Source organism: Rissa tridactyla, chromosome 4 (assembly GCF_028500815.1).
Source record: "Rissa tridactyla isolate bRisTri1 chromosome 4, bRisTri1.patW.cur.20221130, whole genome shotgun sequence".
Taxonomy (NCBI): domain Eukaryota; kingdom Metazoa; phylum Chordata; class Aves; order Charadriiformes; family Laridae; genus Rissa; species Rissa tridactyla.
In genome coordinates this window covers 94073554-94098157 of record NC_071469.1, presented here as the reverse complement: position 1 = coordinate 94098157, position 24604 = coordinate 94073554, and the positions used below count along the sequence as shown (strand labels likewise).

Below are 24604 nucleotides of genomic sequence, written 5' to 3'. Positions count from 1 at the left end.
GGTGACCCAAGCACCACCGAGCCGCCCAAGCAGGCCTGGCCACCAGCACGCTTTCCCTGGGGGCCACCAGCAGCCTCCCAGCCCAGCCCAGGCCGTGCACCGCCTGCGCTGACACGATCCCGCAGAGCATCGGCCCCACCTGCCACGGGATTTCTGAGCTTTGCATGTACATTTTCCAGGACAGACGTAATAAAACAAATCTATTGCCCCTTCTCCCCAACAGCATTATAGAAAGGTAAACAAAGAAATTTTGAGTTCTTCAAGGAAAGGCCCCTTGAACTTATGTATGTGACTGGGAGATTTAAGACCGCTTTTCCCAGAGTATGTCTTGGAGTGAAAACGTTCTCGTCGCATTTCTGCAGAGCTCTGGAGCAGATACAACAGTTCAGTTTGGAGGACCATTTCATTTCAGAACAGCAAAGATTTAGCTGCAGGACTGGTTGTGAACTGTGTGCCGACATCTCCCTATGTGAGGAGGCAATTCAGAGCCTGGCCAGAAACACGGGCTGAGAAAGCTCAGTAGATGCTGCAGATTAAGGACATGAAACTAATTACGCAAGCCTCATAAAGTGTTATAGAGCAAATCATAATCAAATTGGGCTGATGACAGCAGATACACGACGGGAGGAAGACCAACAGCTTGTCAGAAACCTTCTGAACTCCCCACACCTTCCTCCCATCCCCGGCCCCATTTCCCCCCGCGCTTGCTCTGCAGGACGGGTGCCTGCTCCCCACCTCCCGGCCAGGCAGATGCGAACCCAAATTCCACAGCTGCACTGCAGGCAAGCCCTAAACTGGAACCAGATGGGCAGCTGGTGGGCAGCTGCGGGCAGCACCACCCCAGCCATCGCTCCAGCGCCCGGAGGGGTTCTCCACGTGGCGCAGCGGTGCCAGGACCGGGCCCAGCATCGGGCCCAGGACTGCCGCTGCGACTGCCACAATGGCTGTGGCCAGAGCGAGGTCTCTCCCACGCTGTACCCTTACCTCTGCTCAATGGAGCTACAACCCGCGCTCCCTCCGCATGCTCCCTCCGCATGCTCTTGGCCGAGAGCTGCCTCGTGGGAGGAAGAAAACAGAGCGCTGTTTTCCCCGGTAGGTTTTCTATGAGTTTTGCTGATAATAACATTATGGTTTTCCCTGCGCTGGCAGTTGGATGAGAGGAGCCTGCAGCCTTTGGAGGGATCGATCCGATCGATCCCAGAGGCTCCATGTCATTTCCAGGGGATTTGCTAAAGAAGCTACTTATGTCCCTTTTTCATTTTCACCAACTCATTACCAGCTGCTGCTGCTCCCTGCATCTCAGCAGCACCTGCAGGAATGAAACCGTCTGCTCTCGTCCGCCTGATCCTGATTTAGATACCTTTTCCACAATTAAATGCCGCCGATCGGAGCCGAAGGCTAAAGGCGGGTGACGCCAGCGCGCGAGGTTCATTACCCACCTCTCCCCTCCACGCAGGCACACACAGACACTCTTTTTTCTTTTTTTTTTTTTTAAAGGGCAGCCCAGCAGCAGACTAAGCAACTGATCCCCTGGCTTAACTTTTAAATTAAGACCATTGTAAATTTGGGAACTTGAGAAGAGATGGAGAGGACACCCATAATCCTTTGCAAATGTCAAGTGGCTCTCGATATTGGTTACTTTTCAAAGGTAGCTAGGCTACAGCGTGCTGCAGTAATGAAAAAGCCCTGCCAGGCCCACTCCATAGGGCTTCAGTCAATATACATAATATTATTGGGCTTTGAAAGGATTAAAGATTGTTTCTTTTGCTTCCTTGTAATATGGTGATCTCTTGCGCTTAAAACTCCGAATGTGCCTTCTCCTTCAGGGGAGGATGCTGGAGACCGTGGGATGCCCCATCGTGGCTCCCTCCAGCCAGCTGTGCCTGTCCCGGTGGTACGCGACACCCCCGGCATGCTGCCCCGACCGGCCGGCAGAGCTTCCCCAGGATCCACTGGGTCCATTCAGCCATTACTGCTGACAAGGGCATTTCACCGTTCTTCCACGCCGAGAGACAGAAGGGGAATTGAGAATTTTTAAAAATAATAGTTAAACAACACCGAAAGCCTCCAGTTATCAAGAAGATCTGGGGGCGGGCTGGAAAGTGTTGAAATCTTTGGAAAAATACCTGTTTTCTCTACATACTACTCAAAAAAGTTCATAGATCTGTGTTTCGACTGCAATAACCGAGTTCCTCACAAACACCCATTAAGTATGATAGATCTTAACAATTAGCACAATTAGCACTTATTTGTATCTCCCGAGGCTGCTCTCAGCCGCCGTGGCAGTTTTCTCAGAGGAGGCAGCGCAGGAGGAGACCCCAAAGCAACATGACTCCCAACGTTAGACCTCCTCTTTGAGTTTGGCGTTTCTGAAGGCATCATCTCCTGCAAAAGGCACACGCAAACCTTGATTTAAGGGATCTCAGACAGAGGACCTCATAGCTGAATTACTGTCAAATCCCTACTTTTTGTCTTTCCACATCTGTATTTTCTTATTCTGACACTGAATTACTATTATTTCATTGAATATGGTGAATTTTTCTTCTCAACTACCTTGTACATATTATTACGGCAGGATTCCCTCCGTCTCTCCTTTTTATGAAGCCAAACGTGTAAACTGTTGGCAAGCCTCTGCTCTCAGTTATATTCCAGAGAAATGGAGAACTTGAGATGCCAGTGTAGGAAAGAGCAGGGTTTGGCGCCCTGAACATCAGCAGAGCCCAGCGCTCCTTGTGTTCCCTCTGGTCTGGAGTGAAGCTCCTGAGATTTAACGGCAAGTCCAGGCTTCCAACACCTGAGCTGATACATTTTATTAGATGTGGACTCATCCCTCACCACTGAATCTTTACTGAAGTTATTAATCTATAACTACTTTCCTGAAACAAAGCAGTTGAAAATATTACTGGTTTTCCCCTTGCTATTCCTATGACACTACAGTCTTCAACAAATGAGGTGGAGACCAGAATCTACAGACTCCAGCAGGTGAAGAAGCAATATCTTAAGCTCAGACTGCTGAAACGCGGCCGGGACAGAGTCTGATTTACTTTGGAAGCAGAAATGAGAAAATGTTCAGTATCACGCCCCCGTAACGCAAGGCAACACAGACGTCCTGGCGCAGTAACACGCACGGCAAGGTCTTACACTTGCTGTTTCCGATTGTGCTTATCCCAGTGGGACTCCACAGGCATTTTCACGCTGAAAATTACCCGGATGAGTAACTTTCCATTTCAGCAGAAGACAGGAAAAAGGGGAAGAGGAACCAGAGGAAATGTTAGAAGTTTTTACACAGTATCTTAGAAACCTAAATCTTGTGAAAAATTTTTAACTGAACCCCTAATGAAAGTACTTCTGCAGGTTTCAATCCATTAATCCCAACTAAGGCTTCCCTGCTTTAAGGGCTGATCCAACATCCATTGAATTAGAAGAAAAACTGTGTAGCTACGCCAGTGAATAAAGCCTTTGATTTCAGATTTATTTCAAAAAGAAAAATGTTCTATATTAAACCAGCAATAAATAATGCGGTGCATTTACAGACTAGATTCCATGTTATTTCAGGTGCTGAAAATAGTTTTTCTGAAGTCAGGTGGGATAACCAGATGGGCGAATTCCCACTCAAGTCCCACTGCCAGGGCACGATGCTGCCCTGACCCACCGAGGGGGCCAGCTGCGACACAGCCATTTACTTGTTTTTTCGGGTTTTGGATGAGTCCTGAGTTAGAGGACACTCTGGACATTTGTTTTCAGAAACGTAATGACCATAAATGTCCAATTTAAGAATGATCTTGGTAATTCTGATGTGTCACCAGATTTAAAGTAATGCTCACAAAAACTTGCAGTTTTGCTTTATTATAATACAAGTTCCTTTTAGAAGTTCTAGATAAAAAAAACCTGAGACAGCCTGAGTTCTTAAGCCTTTACCTTAACTTTCCAGGACAACAAGTACCCAAAATGGAGTAACCAAAAGGTTACAAATGCATCTGGTTTGTCTGATGCTTGTGGGGATGGGCACAAAGACAGAACAGTTTAGGAGCTGCTATCCTTTACGAGGTACCTCGAGATACCATAAACTTTCCTAACATCTTGTAAGTATGTTATAAATGTCACAAAAATCCCACTCAGACTTCAAAGGGTCTGTAAAACTCTACTGTTCAGCTCTACTGCAGACATCTGCAGGTGAGGAATCACACGTGAAATGAGAGGAGAAAGAAGAAAGAGAACCAGGAGAGCAGAACGAGACCGACCCACAGGCTGGAGATATGGACATTACAGCAAGATAATGGGGAAAAAGGGACTAAGGACTGAAGAGGTATCTACATAACGACGAGGAGATCCTTTCTCAAATAAATTCTCTTTATAGGTATCTCACTGTCACTTTCTTCTTCTGCGATCACAGAAATCTCAGACTTGCATGGCGTTTATTGTCTGGCAACTTAGAGAAACGAGAGCGAGCCCTGCATTGCCTGCAGGTATTACACCTACCTCCGCCAGTAAAAGGTTCTTAAATGTGCTTTTAAAGACTACATCACAGACAGCCCAAATCCATTAAAACAAGTGAATTAAAAAAAATAAAAGCAAAAGATTTTTGACTGACAGGGTGATAAATTAGCGGTTAAATACCTAACAGTTGTTCATGTATCACTTTGGGGATTTTGTTTGCCTTCTAATGGTAATTTCAATTTGAATTTTCAGGCCAACAGTTGTATTCCTTGAGAAATCTATACCATTCTCCTAGCAGTTTCCTTTAAATAACTGATGGATCTTCACAATCTAAATTCCAATTTAAAAGATTTGTCTGTAAGAAAATCCCAATCTCAATAAAAGGTAATGCAGCTGAAGCTCTTCAAGCCAGGCGGATGGCAATAAAGCAGCAGTGAGTTTCTATTAGCTAGAATACGTTAACAGATTCCTACTAATCCTTCCTATTACCACTAAACACCTGAATACAGATGCCACGTTGTAAGTGAAGATGGATTTTTAATTTCTGGAGAAGTAAGATCCCATGCACACCTTGTGCTGGGAAGGCGATGAAGGAGGGAGTGGCGTGTGTTAGACCTTTGCCGATAAAGGGTTTCACGTTGCAGAAGTCCATGGGATGCTGCAGAATGGTAAAGTCATTCATCACATGTATTTAAAGTTGAATTTGCTGATATTTTATGGTATTGGATTTTATTTCTATTAACATTTTATGCTGAAATTACAGAATGATTCGGGAGTACTGAATTTTTGATTGCTTTTACACTTGCTGGGACACTATTAACGTTGATTTACGTTAATAGCACTGTAAGAAGATATTAACAATGAAATTTCCAAAAGCACTTAGCATCCCGTAATTGGAGTTAAATGACAAAAAAAATGAGGGGATAATAAAGTATAGAGAGAGACAGAATTTTTGACAATACTCCCTCTAAACTGTATTTTTCAGGAAGAATTCGTGCAGGACGATTTTATAAAAGAATAAAGTCACCCATCAAGAAAGAGAACACTTTCTGTACCGACTAAGCAATGTGACAGCAAATCGAGATGTAGGGCAAGCACCACCTCCCTCAGGCGCTGGAGACAAACCAAGGATCTCAAGGGAACAATATGGATTTTACATCTTCACACCAGATGGGTGCCGACAACTCCAAGTCTGTAGAGCGCTTTTCTGGACTGAAATCCAGGAAACAGCAGTGGGAGGCTGATACAGGAATGACATTAAACAGGACAGAAATAAGCCAAGTTTCGTCTTGTGAGGCTGAGAGAATGAAGTTTCTCAAGAGAAGGAGACAAAACGAACGCAACACAGGTGGAGTACACAGAGATGTGGGACAGGGAGCAGCAGAAGTGAGGTGTGCTTGTCTCTGATCCAGCACTCGCTTTTGCCTGTTCTCCTTGCGTGGCAGCCGTGCCACAAAATATACCCGTTATAGGGCAATGCGGATGAAGATCCATACCAAGCTACCAGCTCTAGCCTGGAAGAATCACCGTACAGCAATTTGAATGAGCTGTTCCCTAGGAAAAAAAAAAATATTAAAAAGCTATACGTTCTTTCCCACTTGATACCCTGTGCATGAAGGCAGTGACAAAACCTCACAGCACCCATCTACCTTCAACACCTTGGCCCCTTCTCACTTCTCAGTAGGTGCTGGGCGGCATCATGTCCTACCAAGTCCTCAGCAAGTTTAAGAATTAGCTGTAGATGACTAAGGTACCTGAAGGAGCAGACACAGGCTGAATGTTTTCAATTTCACTGCATAAAATCTCTCTTCAAATTGAGTAGTTTCTATCCTTCCTTTCAATCACACGCATATCTCAGGACCTGCAGTAAACTCATCCTGAAAAATAGTAAAAAGGCTTAGTAAAAGCTGCTTTCTGACCCAAGGGGGTTGTTTTTACATTCTTACACTAGGGTTGTGCAGAAGACTTCGTCCCTGGTTGAGGGCGGGCTGCCCTTGGCATGACAGCCAAGGAGGTGCTGAGAAAGCGTCTCACTCGACGGAAGATGCAAGAGGTGAAACTAGCCCAAACAGAGAATTCTCATTTCACAGAACACTTACGACTTTCTTTGATCTCAACTCAGGCTAAAACAAATTTAATTTTTGTTTTTAACAGAATTCCCACCAATTCTACTTTGATATCACTCATATATTGTTTTTAAACCTTCTCTTTCCATTAAAAAAGCATCAAAGTGCTTTTTGTTAAAAAGCGCCGCAATGCACTTCACCGTTTTCAACACATGCAATTGCTCATTTAGTCAAAGAACATATAGGGCAATGTGACAAATTAAATGAAAACTTGGAACAAAAAAGTAAACTTGAAACAAAAATCTTAAAATAGACAACATAAAGAAACAAAACACAACGCTTGATTTGCTTCAAGTAGATGCAAAAGTGTTTGTATAGATGTGTTTTATCAGTTTTGCTTAAATGGCATTTTTGCTGGGGCAAGAAGAAAGAAGATGTGCCAAAATGTTTTCAGCCAGTTTTAATCAAGAAAATAACTATGAAAATATTACGCTGGAAGAAGGTCATTTTGTCATTTTACTCTGACCAGGAAAGAAGACTATGTCAGAGTTCTGTTAGAAAGAAATCAGACCGGCGTAATTTTATGGTCCACTAAAACGTGGAAGAAAGTCATATTAGAAGTCCAATTACACAGCACTGAATGAGAAGTCTTGGCTGCACTTAGGAAAACAAACATGTAGCAAGAGCAACCTCCCCAAAGTGATGACACATCAGGAGTGTGATTCAAAAATGACAAAAGCCAAGGAAATCTGAAATAGAACCAAATCCAGCTCTGTTTGAGATCTACAGACAGGTCAGAGGGAATGCTGGGATCTCACAGTCTAATGATTCCATCCCCAAATTTAGATATGAAGCTGCTGTTGCAGCTTTTTTTTTAATATGAAAAATATATAAAGAAAAGCATAAATCTTAACGTAAAGACTTCGGCTGAATAGGAATCTGTGAGACTGGTTGGTAAATCGGGTCATTCCCCCATCTCTTACCAACACACAACTTATCTCCAGGCGGAACTTGCCTAGCCGCGGGTCACAGCCATCGGCACCTGGAGATACCAGCTGGGGGAACCGGCGCATTGTCTGACCACAAACAATAAATATATTGCTCTGTAAATGCAACATTTGTTATTATACAAAAGTAAAAAGAATTTTTGTTTTGAGAGATTAGACAATATTTCCTTTCCATGGAAGAACCACTGTTTCATAGAGCTGTATTTTGGCCAAAGCTACATTCACCTAGCTAAAAACAAACAAACAGAAAAACCAACCCAAAACCCTTTTATCAGCAGGAACCACATTTGCTTACACAGAAGATCTGTCAGCAGACCAGAGTAAATAGATCAAACAGAGCTGACGTGCTACTAAATTTAATATGCATCCTCATGTCTTTAAAATTCCTATCTACCCATGCATTTAAAAGGTAGTTTTGTGGACTTCTTAAGTAATTATATTTCAATAACAGGCAAGAGTATAAACACATGGAAACCTAACAACAAAACCACTGACTGATACGTAAATTAAAAAAACGATTGATGGTTAGATAACTTAGAGGGATCGTTAAATTGGCATATGATTGGGAAAAAACAACAGATCGAGTATTTGTGTAGTGTCGCTGCGTACCCAAATTACCAGCTCAGCAGAGACAACAATGGGTGAGCGCTTAGATAGTTGGGTTAGTATCCACACATCCAAACGCACAGGCAGGTGCCGGTGAAATGAATGGATAGCAGAAACACAAAGCTACGGAACCAGGTAACGATAGGCAGGCCTGTGAGGACACAAGTTGTCCCTCAGCCCGTCACTCTCCTGGATGTTCTCCCCCAGCCCGTTTCCAACCTGCTCTCGCACCTCTGCAGAACGTGCCGTCTCCAGTGGGGCTGACACTACAGCCTGAGGGGGCCAACACCGAGAGTACTGCCCCAGGAGAGCAGAGCTGAGACTAGGGCACCAGAAAATTATTATTTCTGGAGCAGAAGTATCAGAAAAAGAAGGAGTGTGTGTGGAGGAGCTTCTGGGAACAGCAGAGAGAAGGTGGCCCTGTCCCTGAGAGCAGGCACTGATCTCTGTGACGCCAAATCCTCCCGACGGTGCAGCGCCTCGCCTGCCTCCCGAATCTATGCCGCTGCCTAGCGCCTGGAACATCTCAGGTGGAAAAGTGGAGTTTTATTAAGGCTCTTCTAGCTTCACTTTCAGCATCTGCACTACAGCACAGCATACAAAGAAAGGTTATGAAGAATTTCTCATTACGGCCATGGGCACAGGATTCATAACATCCCCCGGGCAACCTCTGTTTGCTTCCCTCTGTTAATAAAGCGCACGCTCGGTCCACCTGCCTCCCTGGCCCCTTGCCGCGCCGCCCACAGGTGCCCCAGCCCTGGGCCACCCAGCACATCACCCCCTCATCCTTCACGGACGGGAAACTCCTTCTGCTTTGCCTTCTCTAAATTCTTATTTCATGGGCACCTTCATTTGCAAACCTCCTCTTGGAGGCCCAGAGCTGTAATTAATCCATGTCACAGGAAAGATGTAGTGTCGGTAGAATTTATGACTGGCTCTGAGCCGCCGTGATGAGCAGGGGCACCTCAGCCCCTTGTGATATAAATGCCTCTGCTAATTGGATTGCGGGAGCTAATCAGAAGCTAGAGAGAGAATGAACGCGCTCAGCCTCCCCGCTGCTGGCGCGGGCTGATAAAGCCGGCAGCTGCGCTCGGGGAGGAGGCGCGGGAATTGCATCCCCGCACGGAGCCTCGGCCGAGATGGCCGAGTGGGCAGAGGAAGGGAGGACCGCAGTCAGCTGAGGGCGGTTTTACCACCACCGACGGGCAGACGTGCGCAGCGGTGCACAGAGGGGGTGTGCAAGCACACACGGGTGTGCGCAGGTGGGCCCACAAGCGATGGGACCTGGTGAAAAGCCTGCATGGCCCCATCAGGCTGTCTTTGGCCACAAGCAGTCAGAGAAGCTTTGGGCACCCCGACCGGCTGCTCTGGCAGGCAGTACCACGGGTCACCAGGGTATGGTGGTGGCACCGCAATGGCCGCCTGGCTTGGCCAGTGTAGCAGACACCTTCACAGGCCCGCAGCAGTCCTTAGGGGCTCCATTGCTGACCTCAAGCATTAGAAAAGGGGGCTGAATACTCAATAATCCCAATACAACATCTCTCGATACCTTTGGTACGTACCTTTCCCCGGAAAGACAGAAAACCATAGCCATGAAGGTGGAAGAAACACTACAAGGACATTCCTGCTATAGAAGTAGAGTTGGCTACACCAGGAACAAACTGGGTGAGTGTCACCTACTACGTGCTCCCCACCCCACGTGGGCCATCAAACAGCGGCAGGTGGGCAGGAGATGGCTCCCAAGGATGGGGTCAGGTTGCTCTTGAGACGGATCCAACCTTCAGAGCAGCTTCAAGCTCCGTTATCATCCCACCTCCTGGCCAGGGTGGACCCGCTCCTGGGGAGATGGGAAGAGCCCTGGACGGAGAGGTCTGACCTGACTCCGCACCCACACATGCACAAACCTGGCATGTGCAGGTCCCCGCTGAGGAACGTAGAGCTTTTTTTTTTGCAGTTTAAGGCTCTTCCACATTCAAACAGCTTTTAGTCTCCTCCGAGCCCTTCCTATTGCCCTTTATTTTCCTCTCTGCCTCCCTTTCTTGCAAATACATGGATTCGAAAGTAAATCCTGAAAATGATGACTAAAACCAGTAATCCCTCCTTACAGAAATACTTTTCCACCTTCTTAAATCTTTTTCGAGGCGCAAGGGAAAATAACCCTTGTATTTATGCAAATTTAAAAGTGGCGTGTGATGATGGAAACAAAACAGTGCTGGACTGCAGCCAAGGCATGGCACCGACGGGGCCTCTCAGCTGCTCGCCTCCCGATTCTTCGGGGGAAGCAGCTGTAGAGAAATGAAAATACAGAAGCCCCCGCGCACACCCGCCGCCGCCCGCGCACGCATTCCAGCACCCGTCACCTCGGAGGCGGCAGGACGCGGGCTCCGGCCAGGCGCTGCCTGCAGCCGCTGCCCGAAGCACCCTGTCGTCCCCCACAAGCCTCCCTGTCCCGCTGTTCCCGATTCCCCTTTCAGGAATTTACAAACATTTTCCACAGATCAATATCTGTATTGATTATTCATTGTGAGCGAGTCGTGCGTCTTTGGTGATCCAACCTGGCAGAGTGAGCAGCCAAAGGCTGCTGCAGTTACAGGGGGGGGAAAAAAGAAAAAAAAAAATCCACAGAAGGCGAGAGGGACCCAGATCTTGCTGGGTTTGCCACTGGCAGCAACGGAGACGGACGGAGAGGAAGGAAGGAAGAAAATGGGAACGACATGAAAAGGAATGAAGAGACGAGGGAGCTGAGGAGAGAAAACGAGAGCAGGAAAAACAAAGTCACCGCTGGAGAACTGGTGCCGGGGCACGCCGGCAGCCTGGAGAGATTCCCAGCCTCGCGCTCGCCGTTCTGCACACAGATGCGATGGACTTATTGCTCCGGGAGCGAAAAGTGACTCACGGTTTTGGTATCTGCTACGTAAGAGCTTTGGGGGGATTCCTTGGCTGGCTGACAGAAAGGGAAGAAAGCAGCAGCAGCGAGGTAAAACGCGATCCCTTCCTCCTGCCTTCCTGGGAATACGCGTCGCCCGGGCTGGCTGGAGCAGCTCGCTGCTCGCTTATGATATGCAAAAGGAGAATAATTAAAAGCGCCAGCATCACTTGCAAAGTGAGTAAACACAAAGCCTTTCAAAACATGCTCTTCAGCTAATGAGAAGCTGTAATTTCTTATACTTAAAGGCAAAAAAGACACTGATGAGACTCAGTGGAGTGTGTGTGCATGCGCGCCTGCGTGTGTGTGCATGTGTTTGTAGATATGAGAGAATCAGTTAATTGTTGATGATGTTTAGAAAAGGGATTATGAGAAAAGACACTGAAATGATGACAGGGAACATCTTGGATCAGAGCCAAAGAAATAAAATAATCAAGGACAATCAAGCCTGCAGCTCCGGAGAAAGCGCCGACTGCTCTGCCGGGGACTTGGAAGGAATTTCCCCGCACTGCCGAGCTGCAGCTGGAATACGTGCTTGGCACCAGGAGGGAGAACTGCAAGGAGCAGTTTGCTTGGAGCATGAAACAACGGAAGAGAGAACTATGGAGCTGTGCTATAATTCAGAGGTTAAACAGCTTTGTCTGCTTATGTGTCAGATGGAGACTCGTTTTTGCCCACATCTGACCTGCTCTCTGAAAATGCGACTTCTGAAAGCCTCTGAATGCAAGCAGAAGCTGGCGATTCTCCATACACCTCTCCAGAACTGCTGTGACGTTACGAAAACAAAGAAAAGGGAGCTTGAGGAATTAAGTTCTCCTGTGGCTGCAGGACCTGATGGACCTGACCATGGGAACTGGCTCTGGAATCGATTCTTCCTTAATTCTGGAAATCGGAAACCCCTTCTTCCGGGTGGGGGGTTGCAGCTCATTGCCTCCAAGCACACAGGAAAGGTGACAGTCATCGGGAATACCAGGAATAAGCTTTCTTTCCCACCCGGGCATCTGATTGCTGTCCTGAACGAATGGATTTTCATAAATGCTGGCTTTCTCTTGGGCTGAGGTTGGTTAGGGAGAGAGGAGAGAGGGAAATTTAAACCATCTTGCGACTGCTATGTTGTAAGTGAGCTACAAAAATGCCATCTCTTTGTTTTGGATGTTAAACTCCGTCTTACTTCATTGTTGCTGAATTTTGGCACGTTACACTCTGGGCTTCTCCAGCAGCAGAAACACACGGTCTATTAAAGTGGGAATCTTTGGGGACGCGGAGGCAGAGAAATGAGCCAATCATACACGGCTTTTCCACATTTCATGTTTTTCAGCATTTGCAGAAAGCTTTTCGGATGGTATGTATGTGTGCGTGTGCACCAGGGAGGGCGGGAGGGGGAGAGGGGGTGCGCAAGAGGGGGAGCGAGCGCATGGCAGGAGCAGGCTGGGTGTTGGGGTACGTCTGTCATGGATGCAGCCCGCGGTCCGTGCTGCCAGGCAGACACCCCTTCCCCGGCGCCGGGGCTCTGCCGAGCCTGCTCAGACCTGAGCTGAATGTTAAATGCAGAGGACTAGATTAGCATACTAACCAAGTCATGTCAACCCCCGGCAATCAGCAAATGGCCATCTCCTCGCTACCGCCAGTGCGGCAGAGCCTGCCAGACGCTTAACCGTGTCCTTTGTCAGATCGCTTTTTATGTTTGTATTTCGCTTTTGTTTTCCAATCAGACCCTAGAAATTCATTAACAAGAATGAAAGGCAGAGATGCAAAACCTGTAATGAAAACAAATGATCTATTTAAACGGTGCTCAGGCTGAAAGGAGGGGTCTCACAGCGCCGGGACCAGAAGAGAAGAAAATGCTGCAGCCTGGGAAATGCCTGGACACATGCACGTCCCTTCCCGTGCCAAGGCTCCAAGGAGAGAGTTGCTACAAAGCCGGTGGTCTGCGTAAGGATGTTGTAGCGTTTTCTTTACAGAGCCTCAAAGAAATGCCAGCAACCAGCCAAAAGGAGAAGCCCTCATTGTTCCTGCTCTGGCCGCTGTTAATACCGTAATTACTACTACTGCTACTAGACAGGCTTAAATTAGGGAAAAGTTTCAGTGCCGGTAAACTTAAAGTTTTCAAATCATTTGAGTTCATTCACTTAATTCCTCCCATTCGGAAACAGCAGCCGTGGTCCAGCAGCTGAGGAGCGAGGGCAGCCCCTGAAGGGAGGGCACGCTTCAGCGTGTGCTGCAGGTGACAGCGGGGACGAGGTGCCTCCATGCCCGGGAGCTTCAGGGATGCTCAACCTGGTGCAGCAGGCTGTTCAGATGTCTTAATCTCTTGTGTTATTTCTTAAACAAATTATTTCACACATGTTAATGTCCCCTAAACTGTCATATGGTTGTGGAGAATAAAAAGATTTAATCCAAGCATGGCCTTTTTATCAGGATCTATCAAATAAGGGAAAATTTGAAACAATCTCTGCTGTATGATTTTTATTTTCAAATGGTGTGTGGGGGCTTTAAATATTGCAGAGACATAGCTCACATATTCGTCAACAGGATTTTTACGCAAATGTGGATGTGGAAGGAGGAGTATGTGATCAGCCCCAAAGCTCTCTGCGTGGTTTGAGTGTGCAAGTCTGCGAGGTCAAACGCGGGGACAGAGCCCGGCCCTCCCCGCTGCCCACGGCCAAGGGCAGGAGCCCCACTACAGCATCCCAAAAACGTGCCACTGTCCCAGGAACTTTCTGAGCTCTGAGAGTCTGTGCAATTTGTACTTCTGGGAAGCAGGAATGTTAGCAGGGAAAAAGGAAAATGTGTTTCAGCCCCCTTTGTCATTTTGTCCTCTGCTCTTGCTGCAGGCTGGGTGATACGGGCAAAGGCTCTTCAGCTCTGCCTGTGTCTACTGAGGTATCTCCACTAATTCCAGCTGATTTACACCAGCTAAGAACCTATAGCTTAAATGTTTTAAAGATAGACAGCTTAAAGATTTCACCTGTTGAAGAAATTGGAAGAAAATCTCTCATGCATTTCAACACCTGCCATATGTCTGCATCTTCCAGTAAGGAAAACAACAACCAAATCAGCTAATGTTTGAGGAAACCTCTCTAATTTACGCATGGTAAAGACATGCTGGATAATCTTACTCAGTGTAGTTCAATCTACCTTCACAATTAGATAAACAAACTGAAACCGTTAGAAATCTTCAAAACCTATCCTAAACTACAACCAGTCCTTATCGTTAAACTTTTAATTGTAAACACTGCAAATAGTGGTGAAACGTTTGCTGCTTGCTAGGGATTCCTACCAACCACGGCTGGACTATTTATGCCGTGGGACCAGAGAGTTTTTGAGACACTGAAATAAAAGCGTATTTTCACAGTAGCTTCTGAAAGGGGTTTGTGTCAGTTAACAAAGATAAAAAAAAAAAAAAGAAAGAAAGTAGTACGTATTTTGGGAAACCACACAAGAACTGCCTATCATACGTGCCAGCATATCACCCAGGTGATGAGTTACAAATACATTCCCACTCTTTCCAGTTTCCAGAGGAAAGTTACTAAAAATACATTCCCTTCTTATGCCAGAAGATCAAGATAGATTGAAGAACAAACCTGGAAAAATAGTAGCAAATAGAAAGGCTGTTTCTTGGGGAGAGATTCTTTTATTTGGGATGTTCATCAGCAATTAACGACGTTTCTTTACTGCTCAATGAACAGACCAAACTTTAGGCAGTACCTGCCAACCCCAGAAACAAAAAAGGATTTTCCAGCCTTTTCCTGCTGTCAGTAAAACCTCCAATTCAGAGCATGGGCTCCACTACTGATTGCAAAAGAAAACTCTCCCTCAAGGAGAAAGCTGTGGTGCAAATGTTATTTGCCCTCTGATACGGAAGCGTGAATTTCTCCGGACATAGCAGTTACCGTGGCCACAAACCAAACCAGCCTGGCAGAGGCGATCCAGCTGGCGACCGTCCCCTGTCCCCCCACGGGATGGGGGGATGCTCTGTGCCCTGTGATTTTCCCTGGGTGCACCCACAAGTGCTTTCAGTGCAGCGGGGCTGATGCCACGGGAGCAGTACGGAGGGTTCAGAGTGCGGGATGTGATAGAAACTTCAGTGGGCCGATGTAGTGCCCTGAAAAACAAAAATATTCCTACCAAGCTCTCCCCCTGCCTGGGAATCTTTGAAGTCAGGCTCTGATACTCCTTGTTTGTTCCAGCAGAAGGTGCTAAAAAGAGATCCCAGTGACACAAAAGGATGTGACTCACCAGCTTCAGAAAATGAGAGTTCTGGGTGTTACTAACAAATGCCCCTTGTACTCTGAACTACAGTGTTGGTCCTACTTTCTCCACTTTTGTCACACTTAGTGATGAGCAATTAGCCAATAAACAGGTAATTATAATAATATCCTTCAATAAAATCTATGACAACTATAGCAGCAATATAAACAATGGCATTTTCCTCACCGCACTGGCTTGAAATCAGAGCCTTCAGTTTAATAACCAAGTCTATTTCAGATCCAAAGGGAAAAACGAGAATAGCACAGAGACGAAAGTTCCATTTTACAAGGGAAGGTAAGAGCCGTATTCTACTGACACTGCTCAGTCTTCACAGAACTAAAATGGTTGATTTTCCTTCCTGCAGCTGGGTTTGGGTCTCTTCTGGAGGCAGGTGAGCCTCATAATATCTTGCCATTTGGCAAAATAAAATTGTACCTGCTTGTACCAGCTGTACAATTTTTAAAAGTTACAATTGTGCTCAACAAAAGCCAGTTTTCACATGGACATTTAGAAGTACTATCTTCCTCTTAAGGCTTTCTCCTTGCCAAACTTTAGTCGAACTGTTCAGTGCTTACGTAGTTCAGAAATATTTCTTGGTAACAGAAATTTCTACTACTGCACTGTTACCCTGAAATACAGCACAGTTTTGCTTAAACTGAAAACTCATCTCAGGAGGAAAATCACAGCTTGAAAATTAAATTTTCTAACAATTTAGAGAAAGCTAAAAAGCAGTGGATACAGTAAAAACGGATATGTACCCTGGATTCTAGCAACTATATGATTTCTACACGTTTGTCATACAAATAAATTAAATATAATAATATTGTGATTATGAGTAAAAACATGGGCACAGCTACCTGCATGCATAGCGCTGTTTGTGCACACCTAGGTACTACAAACTGAACAGGCTTCTACCTTATTTCCACTTGCAGCGAAGCATTTCCCTACTAATCCCACATGGCTTCCTTTTCGCCATGTGTACTTGCCTCTTCAGTAGAATTAAACCTGCAGTTTAAGTTCACCGAGATGCTCAAGCCAACCATCCACAAAGTTATCCGGGACATCCACTGGCCATCTTTATGCTGTTTCACCCATATATCAGCTTTTGTTTGGTTTTGTTTCACTTTATCATAGAATCGCCCAGGTTGGAAGGGACCTTTCAGATCATCGAGTCCAACCATCAACCTAACTCTGACAAACCACCACTAAACCATGTCCCTAAGCACCATGTCTACCCATCTTTTAAATACCTCCAGGGATGGTGACTCAACCACTTCCCAGGGCAGCCTGTTCCAACGCTTAATAACCCTTTCAGTGTAAAACTTTTTCCTAATAGCCAGTCTAAACCTCCCCTCGCACAACTTGAGGCCATTTCCTCTTGTCCCAGCACCTGTTACTTGGGAGAAGAGACCAACACCTACCTCTCTACAACCTCCTTTCAGGTCCAATCTTCATAGTCCAATCTTCCTGCTCTATGGCCAATCTGATGAAGTTTTGGGGTTGGGGGATTCCCTCAGCATATTGCTACTTTTTCTGCCACAGTCATTAATGAAAACAGTAAACAGATTGGTCCCAACGTGAATTCCATTTGTAGGTGTTGGATATTTTTAAATACTTACAATTTACGATACAATAAAATCAGTCAAGACATAATACCGTGAAAAGGGCACAAAACCCCGCACAGTGCTCTCTCTCCAAAGTGTCTCCATTTCAGCCTCCTTTATTGATCCTTCTCTTCCACCTCTCTTACCTTCTGCCTGCTTTTCTGATCTTTCTCTGTTCCACCTATCTTGCCCTCTCATTCTCAGATTAAAGTCAAGAGTATTAGTTCAAGCTCATCGAAGGTGGGATTTCAGTGTTAATATTCCTCACGCAAATCTTTGAATTCAGTTTACAATATCTGAAGAACATCACGCACCTCCCACACAAAGGATACAAAGGCCCGAAAAGTTTCCTGACTAGATGGCAAAAAAGTAGATGCTTTACTCAGGATCCTCTGAGATATTAAGAGTGGAAAGAGAACGAATGTCTTTGTCCATCACAGATTTTCCCAAGGTTTCCACCAGATTTATAAGTCTGATGATTCTCAAGAAATTGAAGTGTGCACTTACATTGTAAACAAAATACTTCAGATAAAAATGTATGAAGAAAGCAAGAGAGAAAGCTTTCTTAAAGGATAGCACCCTTCCCACCCCCCACCCCCCAAAGTAAATACAGGGGAAAAATGCAACTCCAAACTTCCACTTCTCAGTTTTTAATCTAGATAGAGGATACCGATGAGTATTTTTTGAGACCTACCGTTAATCTTTCTATTGCTATCAATATTACACAAGGTTAGTTTGATATTATGGAGTATCCCAGATATTATAAATGCCTTTATATTGACTCAAGATACACAAATATATTAAAACTAGGTACTTCACCAGTGACTCAGTGAATTCCAGTTACATAAAAAATCATTCTAAATGAATTTTCTCCATTTGGACCATAGGTACTTTTTCAGTGCCAAATGTAATGGTGGAGAGACTAGGAGGAAGAGAAGGGATATTTCTTCCCCACATTCGGGAAGAAGTTTTCTCTGCCAGCACATCATTTCCCACAGTTTTGGGATCCTGAATAGCTAAGAATTGAAACATACCATCCAAATATGATTTACTTTCAGCAATTCACATGCAAAATGAAACGGGTCAGGGCTGTCGTTTTTTCTCATCTTCCCTTACACCTGTTTGACTACGACAGAAATTCAAGGGACACTTATCCTGCTAAGAAGATTAAGCCAAGGGCACTAATCATTTAGCCTGTTCTTTAATGACAGAAACTAACAGTTAGGGTCAATATAAATAATTAAATAACACAGGCCTGATGGTTCCTCACCCACCTACACAGAACTATACCCTGACAAGGTATCAGCTCGAAGACATCTAGGAAAAAAATAAAGTCTATGGACGGTCTTGTTCAAAAAACACCTTTTCATTCATTTTACTGCATTGAAAATAAGATGAGCCAACATTACCAACCAGCAAGTGAGGTGCTAAGAAATACTTCATGCAGATAGCATTTATAAAAAAAACATAAAGCCATTAGAAGAGGAAGCAAACACTGCTGCTGACCAGAACGTCAGAGGATAAATGACACACAGAACTCTCAAATCTCTGCCTGAGAACAGCATGGTTGTATTACACGTAATGACATCTCCTTTAATCCATATTATTTACATTACACATCCCAGGAGGGCTACCAACACGAAAATCAGTTCTAGAAGGCTTAAGAAAATTAGGTCATAGAAGATCTCCCTACCTCAGTATGGAATCGTGGAGATGATGTCGCAAGATTCAGCGCCAATGCGTGGAGTAGAAGGGATGGCTCCTATTCAGACCGCAAAAAGTTGGTACAAACTCTCCAGACCAATGCCTGCAAATGAAAGAATACAAAGCATATAAAGAATCCTGAAGAATTTGGAACACTGCACCAAAAGCACCAGAAGTTTGTTTACAGCATGGAGTTATTAATATTTTTTATCTGTATTCACCTCCAACTCAGCCAGCATTCCCAACCATAATACGTCTCCTGCAACTGAAAGCTGACCCGTAGCATCTTCACGTGATAGGTACGTTCTGCGTTCTACAAAACAGACTGCTGCACTTTCCAGTGCACTTTCCAGCTTCCTGGCTCAATACAGAAAAGACCATCAGCTACATTTAGGCGGCCTTGCCAATGGAAAACCTACACGTTTACCGGTACTATGGGCTCTGACTCGTCCATCAGCAAAGATAAAAGTTCTGCGGTCCAATTTTTCTGTTTTAATCACTGCAGCTCACAACTGTTTCTCACGTAACACGCAGGGGAGCAGACGCATAAGGAAGGAAAACAAACACAGTGAAGAGTTAGGAGAAACAGTGGGACTCATGAGAAGCCTTCTGCTTCCCAAAGAGCAGCGTCACTTTCAGTGCACGGCTTGGCATCCAGATGGATGACTGAGCAGGAGGTGGGATGCAGCCCATGTCAGGAGGTCTCCAGTACGGGAACTCTTCCATTCCGATGGTGGTTCTTGTTGCAGTCACACCTCTGCAGCTCATGAATGTCTGAATAGGAATTACAGAAGCCTCGTGATACACTCTTTGCCTCTCCCCAGTTTGTTACTCCTCTATCTACCTTCTTGAATGCATTTTACTATTGTCTTTCTTGGTAAGAGTCTTGTTTGACCACTTGAACATCAGCCTCGGACTTGGATGGGATCTGACAGGGAGAAAAAGCACACCGAACTCTAGCCTGGGCTTGAGAAAGAAATCCCGGCCAGCTGATGGCTATGTTGTACAACCTGCCAGTCTGCAAATCCAGGTCATGGGCAGAGCTCTGACGGTAACGATGGCTCCTTCTCGCCCTGACTTGGGGAGCTTTAGCCCGAAAGTGAGTGGTGCACAGTGACACAACTATGGGACACGAATGTGTGTGAGACACAACAGGCGAAAGGCTAAAATGGCACAGATTCAAAGCTTGCCTTAAACACAAACGTCAGAAAAAGGAAGCTACTTGAAATAAAAAAGATACTTTCAGAAAAATGGAAGTTGTTTCCAAACAATGAAAATAGAAAAGGACATAAATCTAGCACGCTAAATGCAAAATCACGATAAAGTAAGCCAAAACAGGTTCCAAAGAACAATTGTTAGGGTTATGAGAGCTAATAAAAACTTTTCAAGCACAAAAGCAGGAAGCCTGTCAGTCACCTAGCACAGCTGATAGATGATCAAGGCGTAAAGGGAGGAATTCAGAAAGATAAGGACACAGCAGCAAAATTAAATTAACTCTTTGCACTGATGTTCACTATGGAGGAGGTCAGGAAGGTTCATACACCAGAGCAACAAATCGCCAGAGGCAGACCGTACTCCCTCAAGACTTTTAAAAGAGCTCAAATATGAAATTGCTGAACTTTCTTTCTTCCTTTGTATCAGAGGATCGGAAGGTGACAAATCTTTAAAACAGGCTTAAGGAGCGATCGTGGGAATTACAGACAAGAGAGTCCGATTTCCAGAACAGGCAAAATGGTAGAAAACTGTCAGAGCAATGTGAATTAGCAGAGATGAGTAAACACGGTGTCTTGGGGAGGAGTCTCAAAGCAGAGAAAAGAGTTTATACGTATAGATCTGAGTTGTCTGATGGAGGAAACAGCCCTGCTAATATGGGAGATTTGGGCTGATATAGTGGAATCAGATTTTCTAAAAGCTTTTCTAGAACATCCCTCACTAAAGGTTCTTAAGAAAAGTAAACTGTCATGGAGTAAGGAGGATTAATCTTCCTGCGAATTCCTGATAAAAAGATAGGGAAAAAAGGGTACAAACACAATGCTAGCAAGGGAAGGGAGCAGAAATTCTGCACTGCTTCAGCATACTCATAAATAACTTCGAAAGAGGAGATAGTGAAGTGACACCCAGATAATGAAGTTACACGCAGAGTTTTTCAGGAAAGTCAAGTTTAAAACTGAGAAGAGTTCCTGAAAAACCTCCTGGAGTTCAGTGACTGGGAGATAAAAAGCAAGTTGCGTGTCCCAGGCCGAAGAGGATCCTGATTTTAACCAGGCGTTTTAAATCTGCCTTTTTTAAAGCAGATATTTGCTTGCTTTACTAAACAGTTGGCTTGGGGAACAACTTGATACTAGCATCATTTGAACTAGCAGGAGAGGAAAGGTTAAGTCCCAAATCTGGGGTTTGTTTTATTGTTGTTTGTTTGTTTGTTTGACATAGAATAGCAACCCCCAACCTCGGGGAATCCTTAGAGGGAGAGCAAAGGAACAGAAAACTAACACTTATCTTTTTGGCCATAAACCAGGGTTAATTACTTGGACTTTGGCAGATATTCTGAGGATAGATTCCCCTGGTCTCTGCAGTGGCACTGGAGATGAGACAACAATCCTATTGGTGCAACCAGGTTAGTAACAGGAGAATACCTGACTCCATCCTCTGACAGATTACATGAAAGAAGATAGCTCTGCCATGGATGGGAGAAATTCCCCCCGGTTTTGGGAGAATAGGGAGCAAACACCTCCTGCCTTGGGGGATCATCCTCCAAATTCAACTGCAAACTGGAAGAAATCTCTTCGTCGTTCTGGGCTGGACTCGGGTGGGAAAGGGTTGCTGAGGTTGCTCTCCCCCTGCCCAGGACCATGCCTGTGGATGGCATCATGCTCGGAGGCTGGCGTGACTCGCCGCCCTGCTCCTGCTGCCACCGTGGCAGGCAGAGGCCATGTCCCCTGGCTCTGCAGCGCAGGGCGAGGGGAGGTAGAGACGGCACCTCCTCCAGCACCAAGGCTCTGCAGAGACACACATGTGGCTGAGCTGCTGCAGCGACCGGCTGCAGCATGGTCCCATGCCCTGCAAATGGCCCCTGCTCACCTCCCCCAGCCGACAGCACAGGGCTGGGGGGCAGAAGGAGAGAAATGGCTCTGATCCCCAACGCAAAATTATCTTTTTCCAGAAAGGGGGCTCTGGTGCAAAGGAAGCTTGTCCCTGTGCCTGGCCTCATCCGTTCCTCTCCTGGTGCTCAGGACTGACACGGGAATCCCTTTTGCCTGGCTGTGGCTGACGTGGAGATTTCTCTCCCAGCAGCTGCCTTGATTTTACAGCAGCTGAGTTACTGTATGGCAAATAAAGAGCATCCGACAATGCCTACACTAAATTAAACTGGAGACCTTCTGGCCAGCACGGAAACAAAGCACGTGGCAAGGAGCCGGGGCGAGGGGGAGCGGCGGGCGGTTGCCCAGACGCCTGCCCACCGAGGGCAGCAATGCGGGCAGCACCTTCCCTGCCTTTGTGCGGGGCCGTCGGGCAGCGCTGCGGGGCCCTGCTCTGAAAGGCGCCTGCTCTTGTTTTGTCCTGCTGCATGCCCACATACTGAGGCTGCTTGTTTTCGTCTGATCACAATTAGCACCGTGCTAAATTCCTCGTGCCCCGCACTAATTCAGGAGGATGGGCATGTCACACCCTGCCAAGAATTACAGCCGGCCGCCGGCGAGACGGGGGCATGCCTACCCTTTCATTAAGCTTTTGTTTCAGAAGAGAGGGCTCAAGGACTCTCCTTTTTTTGTCAGAAATACCCATGGAGGCGCTGGAGGGTGCAGAGACCGTGCCGTTTGGCCTGAAGGATGTGTGTGTGTGTGTGTGAGTGCGCAGCAAGGCAAGGGATTGGTGCCGCGCTGCCTGAGCCATCGTGGCTAACTGGCAAATTTAGAAAAATCCTCTATCTCCAAGACGCTGAGCACCCAGAGCTGCATCAGTGCCGCAAAGCTGGCGCAGGACGCTGCGCACGTGCTGCCGAAAGGGGGCAGGGAGCGCATCCCCTCCCGCCCCGTGCCACAAACGAGACGCAGAGCTACGAGCCAGGACACGGCACACGACTGCACACTGCACCCACCGACCACCCCACTTCGTGTCCATGGACACCTCCCATTAAACCAGATGTTCTCGGGGCAGGGCTGTGCCCAGATTGCACTTGTCTGACCACATGCAACGTCATTCTGAAACCCTCAGGTGAAAACAGAGAAAAAATAATTGGTTCCAATTACCCCGGCTCCAATACCCTGCATCTGACGGATATCCAGCAGCCACTCCTGTACATGGGCAGCTCCCAGTGGAGCCATCTTCTCCCCATGCAAAGGATCAGCCGATGGAGAGAGGGATGGTCCTCCAGAGACCTGCTCGTCCCCCATGCCCAGGTGCTGCAGGGGCTGCGCGTCCCCCTGCAGACCCAGCCACACTGGGTGAGGAAAACATGCTTCTTGCCGCATTCTTGTCTTGAATCGTCATTTGAACATCGCTCCTTGTATGAGCTGGGGATGCCAAGATGAAGGACAAAACACCATCCACAAATTCTGTCCATTAAGATGGTGACGTTCCTAACATTTTTGGGTGGTGACTCCCATGTGCCTGGTGACAGCCAACATCTGACACAAACTCTGCAGTTTGGCTTTTGGAGGACACTTGGCTCTCCTAAAACTGGCCTGTCTGCAGCATCCAACGCCTTTGTAACCTGTGTGTACAGGCTATGGCAAAACCTCAGTAATTCACACCGATTACTTGGAGGATGTTGTGAATTATTGAATTTGTCAGACTAGCAGTACGAGAGCAAACTGTTCAAAAAAGAAAGAATAATCCTTCACAAAATGCAATTTGTTTTCTTAATTGTAGGTTGATTCCTATTTATGCTAATTCATAACAAATTACGAACTATACTCTGTAATTGGCAAAATGACAATAGTACTTTAGTAATCCCAGAGGGGATTTAGTTTTGGTTTGGTTCTTTTTACCCTCCATCGCTTACACCGGTAGGCATGCACGTGGCTGGACCCACGTCCCCCTGTAACCCACACACGGACATAGAAATGCATGGATTTAAGTCCACAGCCTCGCTCCACTCCGCAAATGAAGTCACTTTATCGAGCGCTGGGGTTGCTTTATGGGGAACTGTGGAAGGGACACGGATCTTCCGTGTAAAGGCTGAGGCACACCAGCCTGCGGCCAGGTACAAGTACGCTGCTCTGCTTGCTGGAGTCCTCCCACAGACGGCTGTCGCGGAGCAGGGGGGCTCCTCTGGGTCGCATCCTGCTCTGCCTCCCGACCGTGCTCTGATGGCTTGGAAAGAGGAAGGACTGACAGACGGCGACTGACTGCCGAAGGGCAAGAGACGCTGGCGGCACCTCAAGGAGGAAAGCCACCAGCACAGCGTTGCAGCAGGACATCTAATTATTAAGTTTTAAATCCTAGTTTTTATCCCTCAGTGTGCCTAGCTAATGGGCCCTGACCTAGAGAGAGCGGGTTGGGCGTGCATTCGACTTACAGAACCGGGCATTTGATCTGTAATTGTTTTTCAATGATTGTATCTTTTTCTGTGTTATTGCTTTACATGGCTAGGTTTTGTACAATATTGAAAATCAATAAAAATGCATGAAAAAACGTTTTCCCACCCCCTTTAAAAGTTAAATGATCTTGTTAGGATTCTGGCGCTGCTATTTGAACTCAGTTGGCCTATGTTTGCCCTCCTGTGCTCTAGGACAGCTGGGGGTTACCCGCAGCAGCCCCGGCTGCAGGAGCCAGCACTGCGGCTTGCTGGAGGATGAGCAGCAGGTACCGCGAGAAGAGCCTGTGTCCCCCGTCCCACAAAGCACTTGGCTGCCGGCCTCAAGCCACGGCTACTCCGAGCAAGTCCAAGGTGATATGACCTCTATTGCCACAGACGCTTTGGCTTACAAGGAGGAACACAGACCAAGGAGGGAAAGGGACTTTCCCCCAGTTATACGGGAAGCCGGCGGCAGGAGCCGGTGC

The 24604-nt window shown here is 46.4% G+C and overlaps 1 protein-coding gene across 11 annotated transcripts in view; it reads right to left on the bottom strand.

The window, feature by feature from the left end:
• The window catches only part of ZFHX3 (zinc finger homeobox 3), a 685441-nt gene that overhangs the window by 251895 nt on the left and 408942 nt on the right, over positions 1 to 24604 (bottom strand). For 10 of the 11 annotated variants that reach the window (XM_054198577.1, XM_054198573.1, XM_054198572.1 and 7 more), the window contains one exon: positions 18591 to 18704. The gene's annotated coding sequence lies outside the window, so the exon portion shown is untranslated. Of the gene's footprint in view, positions 1 to 11012; positions 11869 to 18590; positions 18705 to 24604 lie in introns of those variants that run through there. The other variant, XM_054198580.1, reaches the window with a different exon arrangement.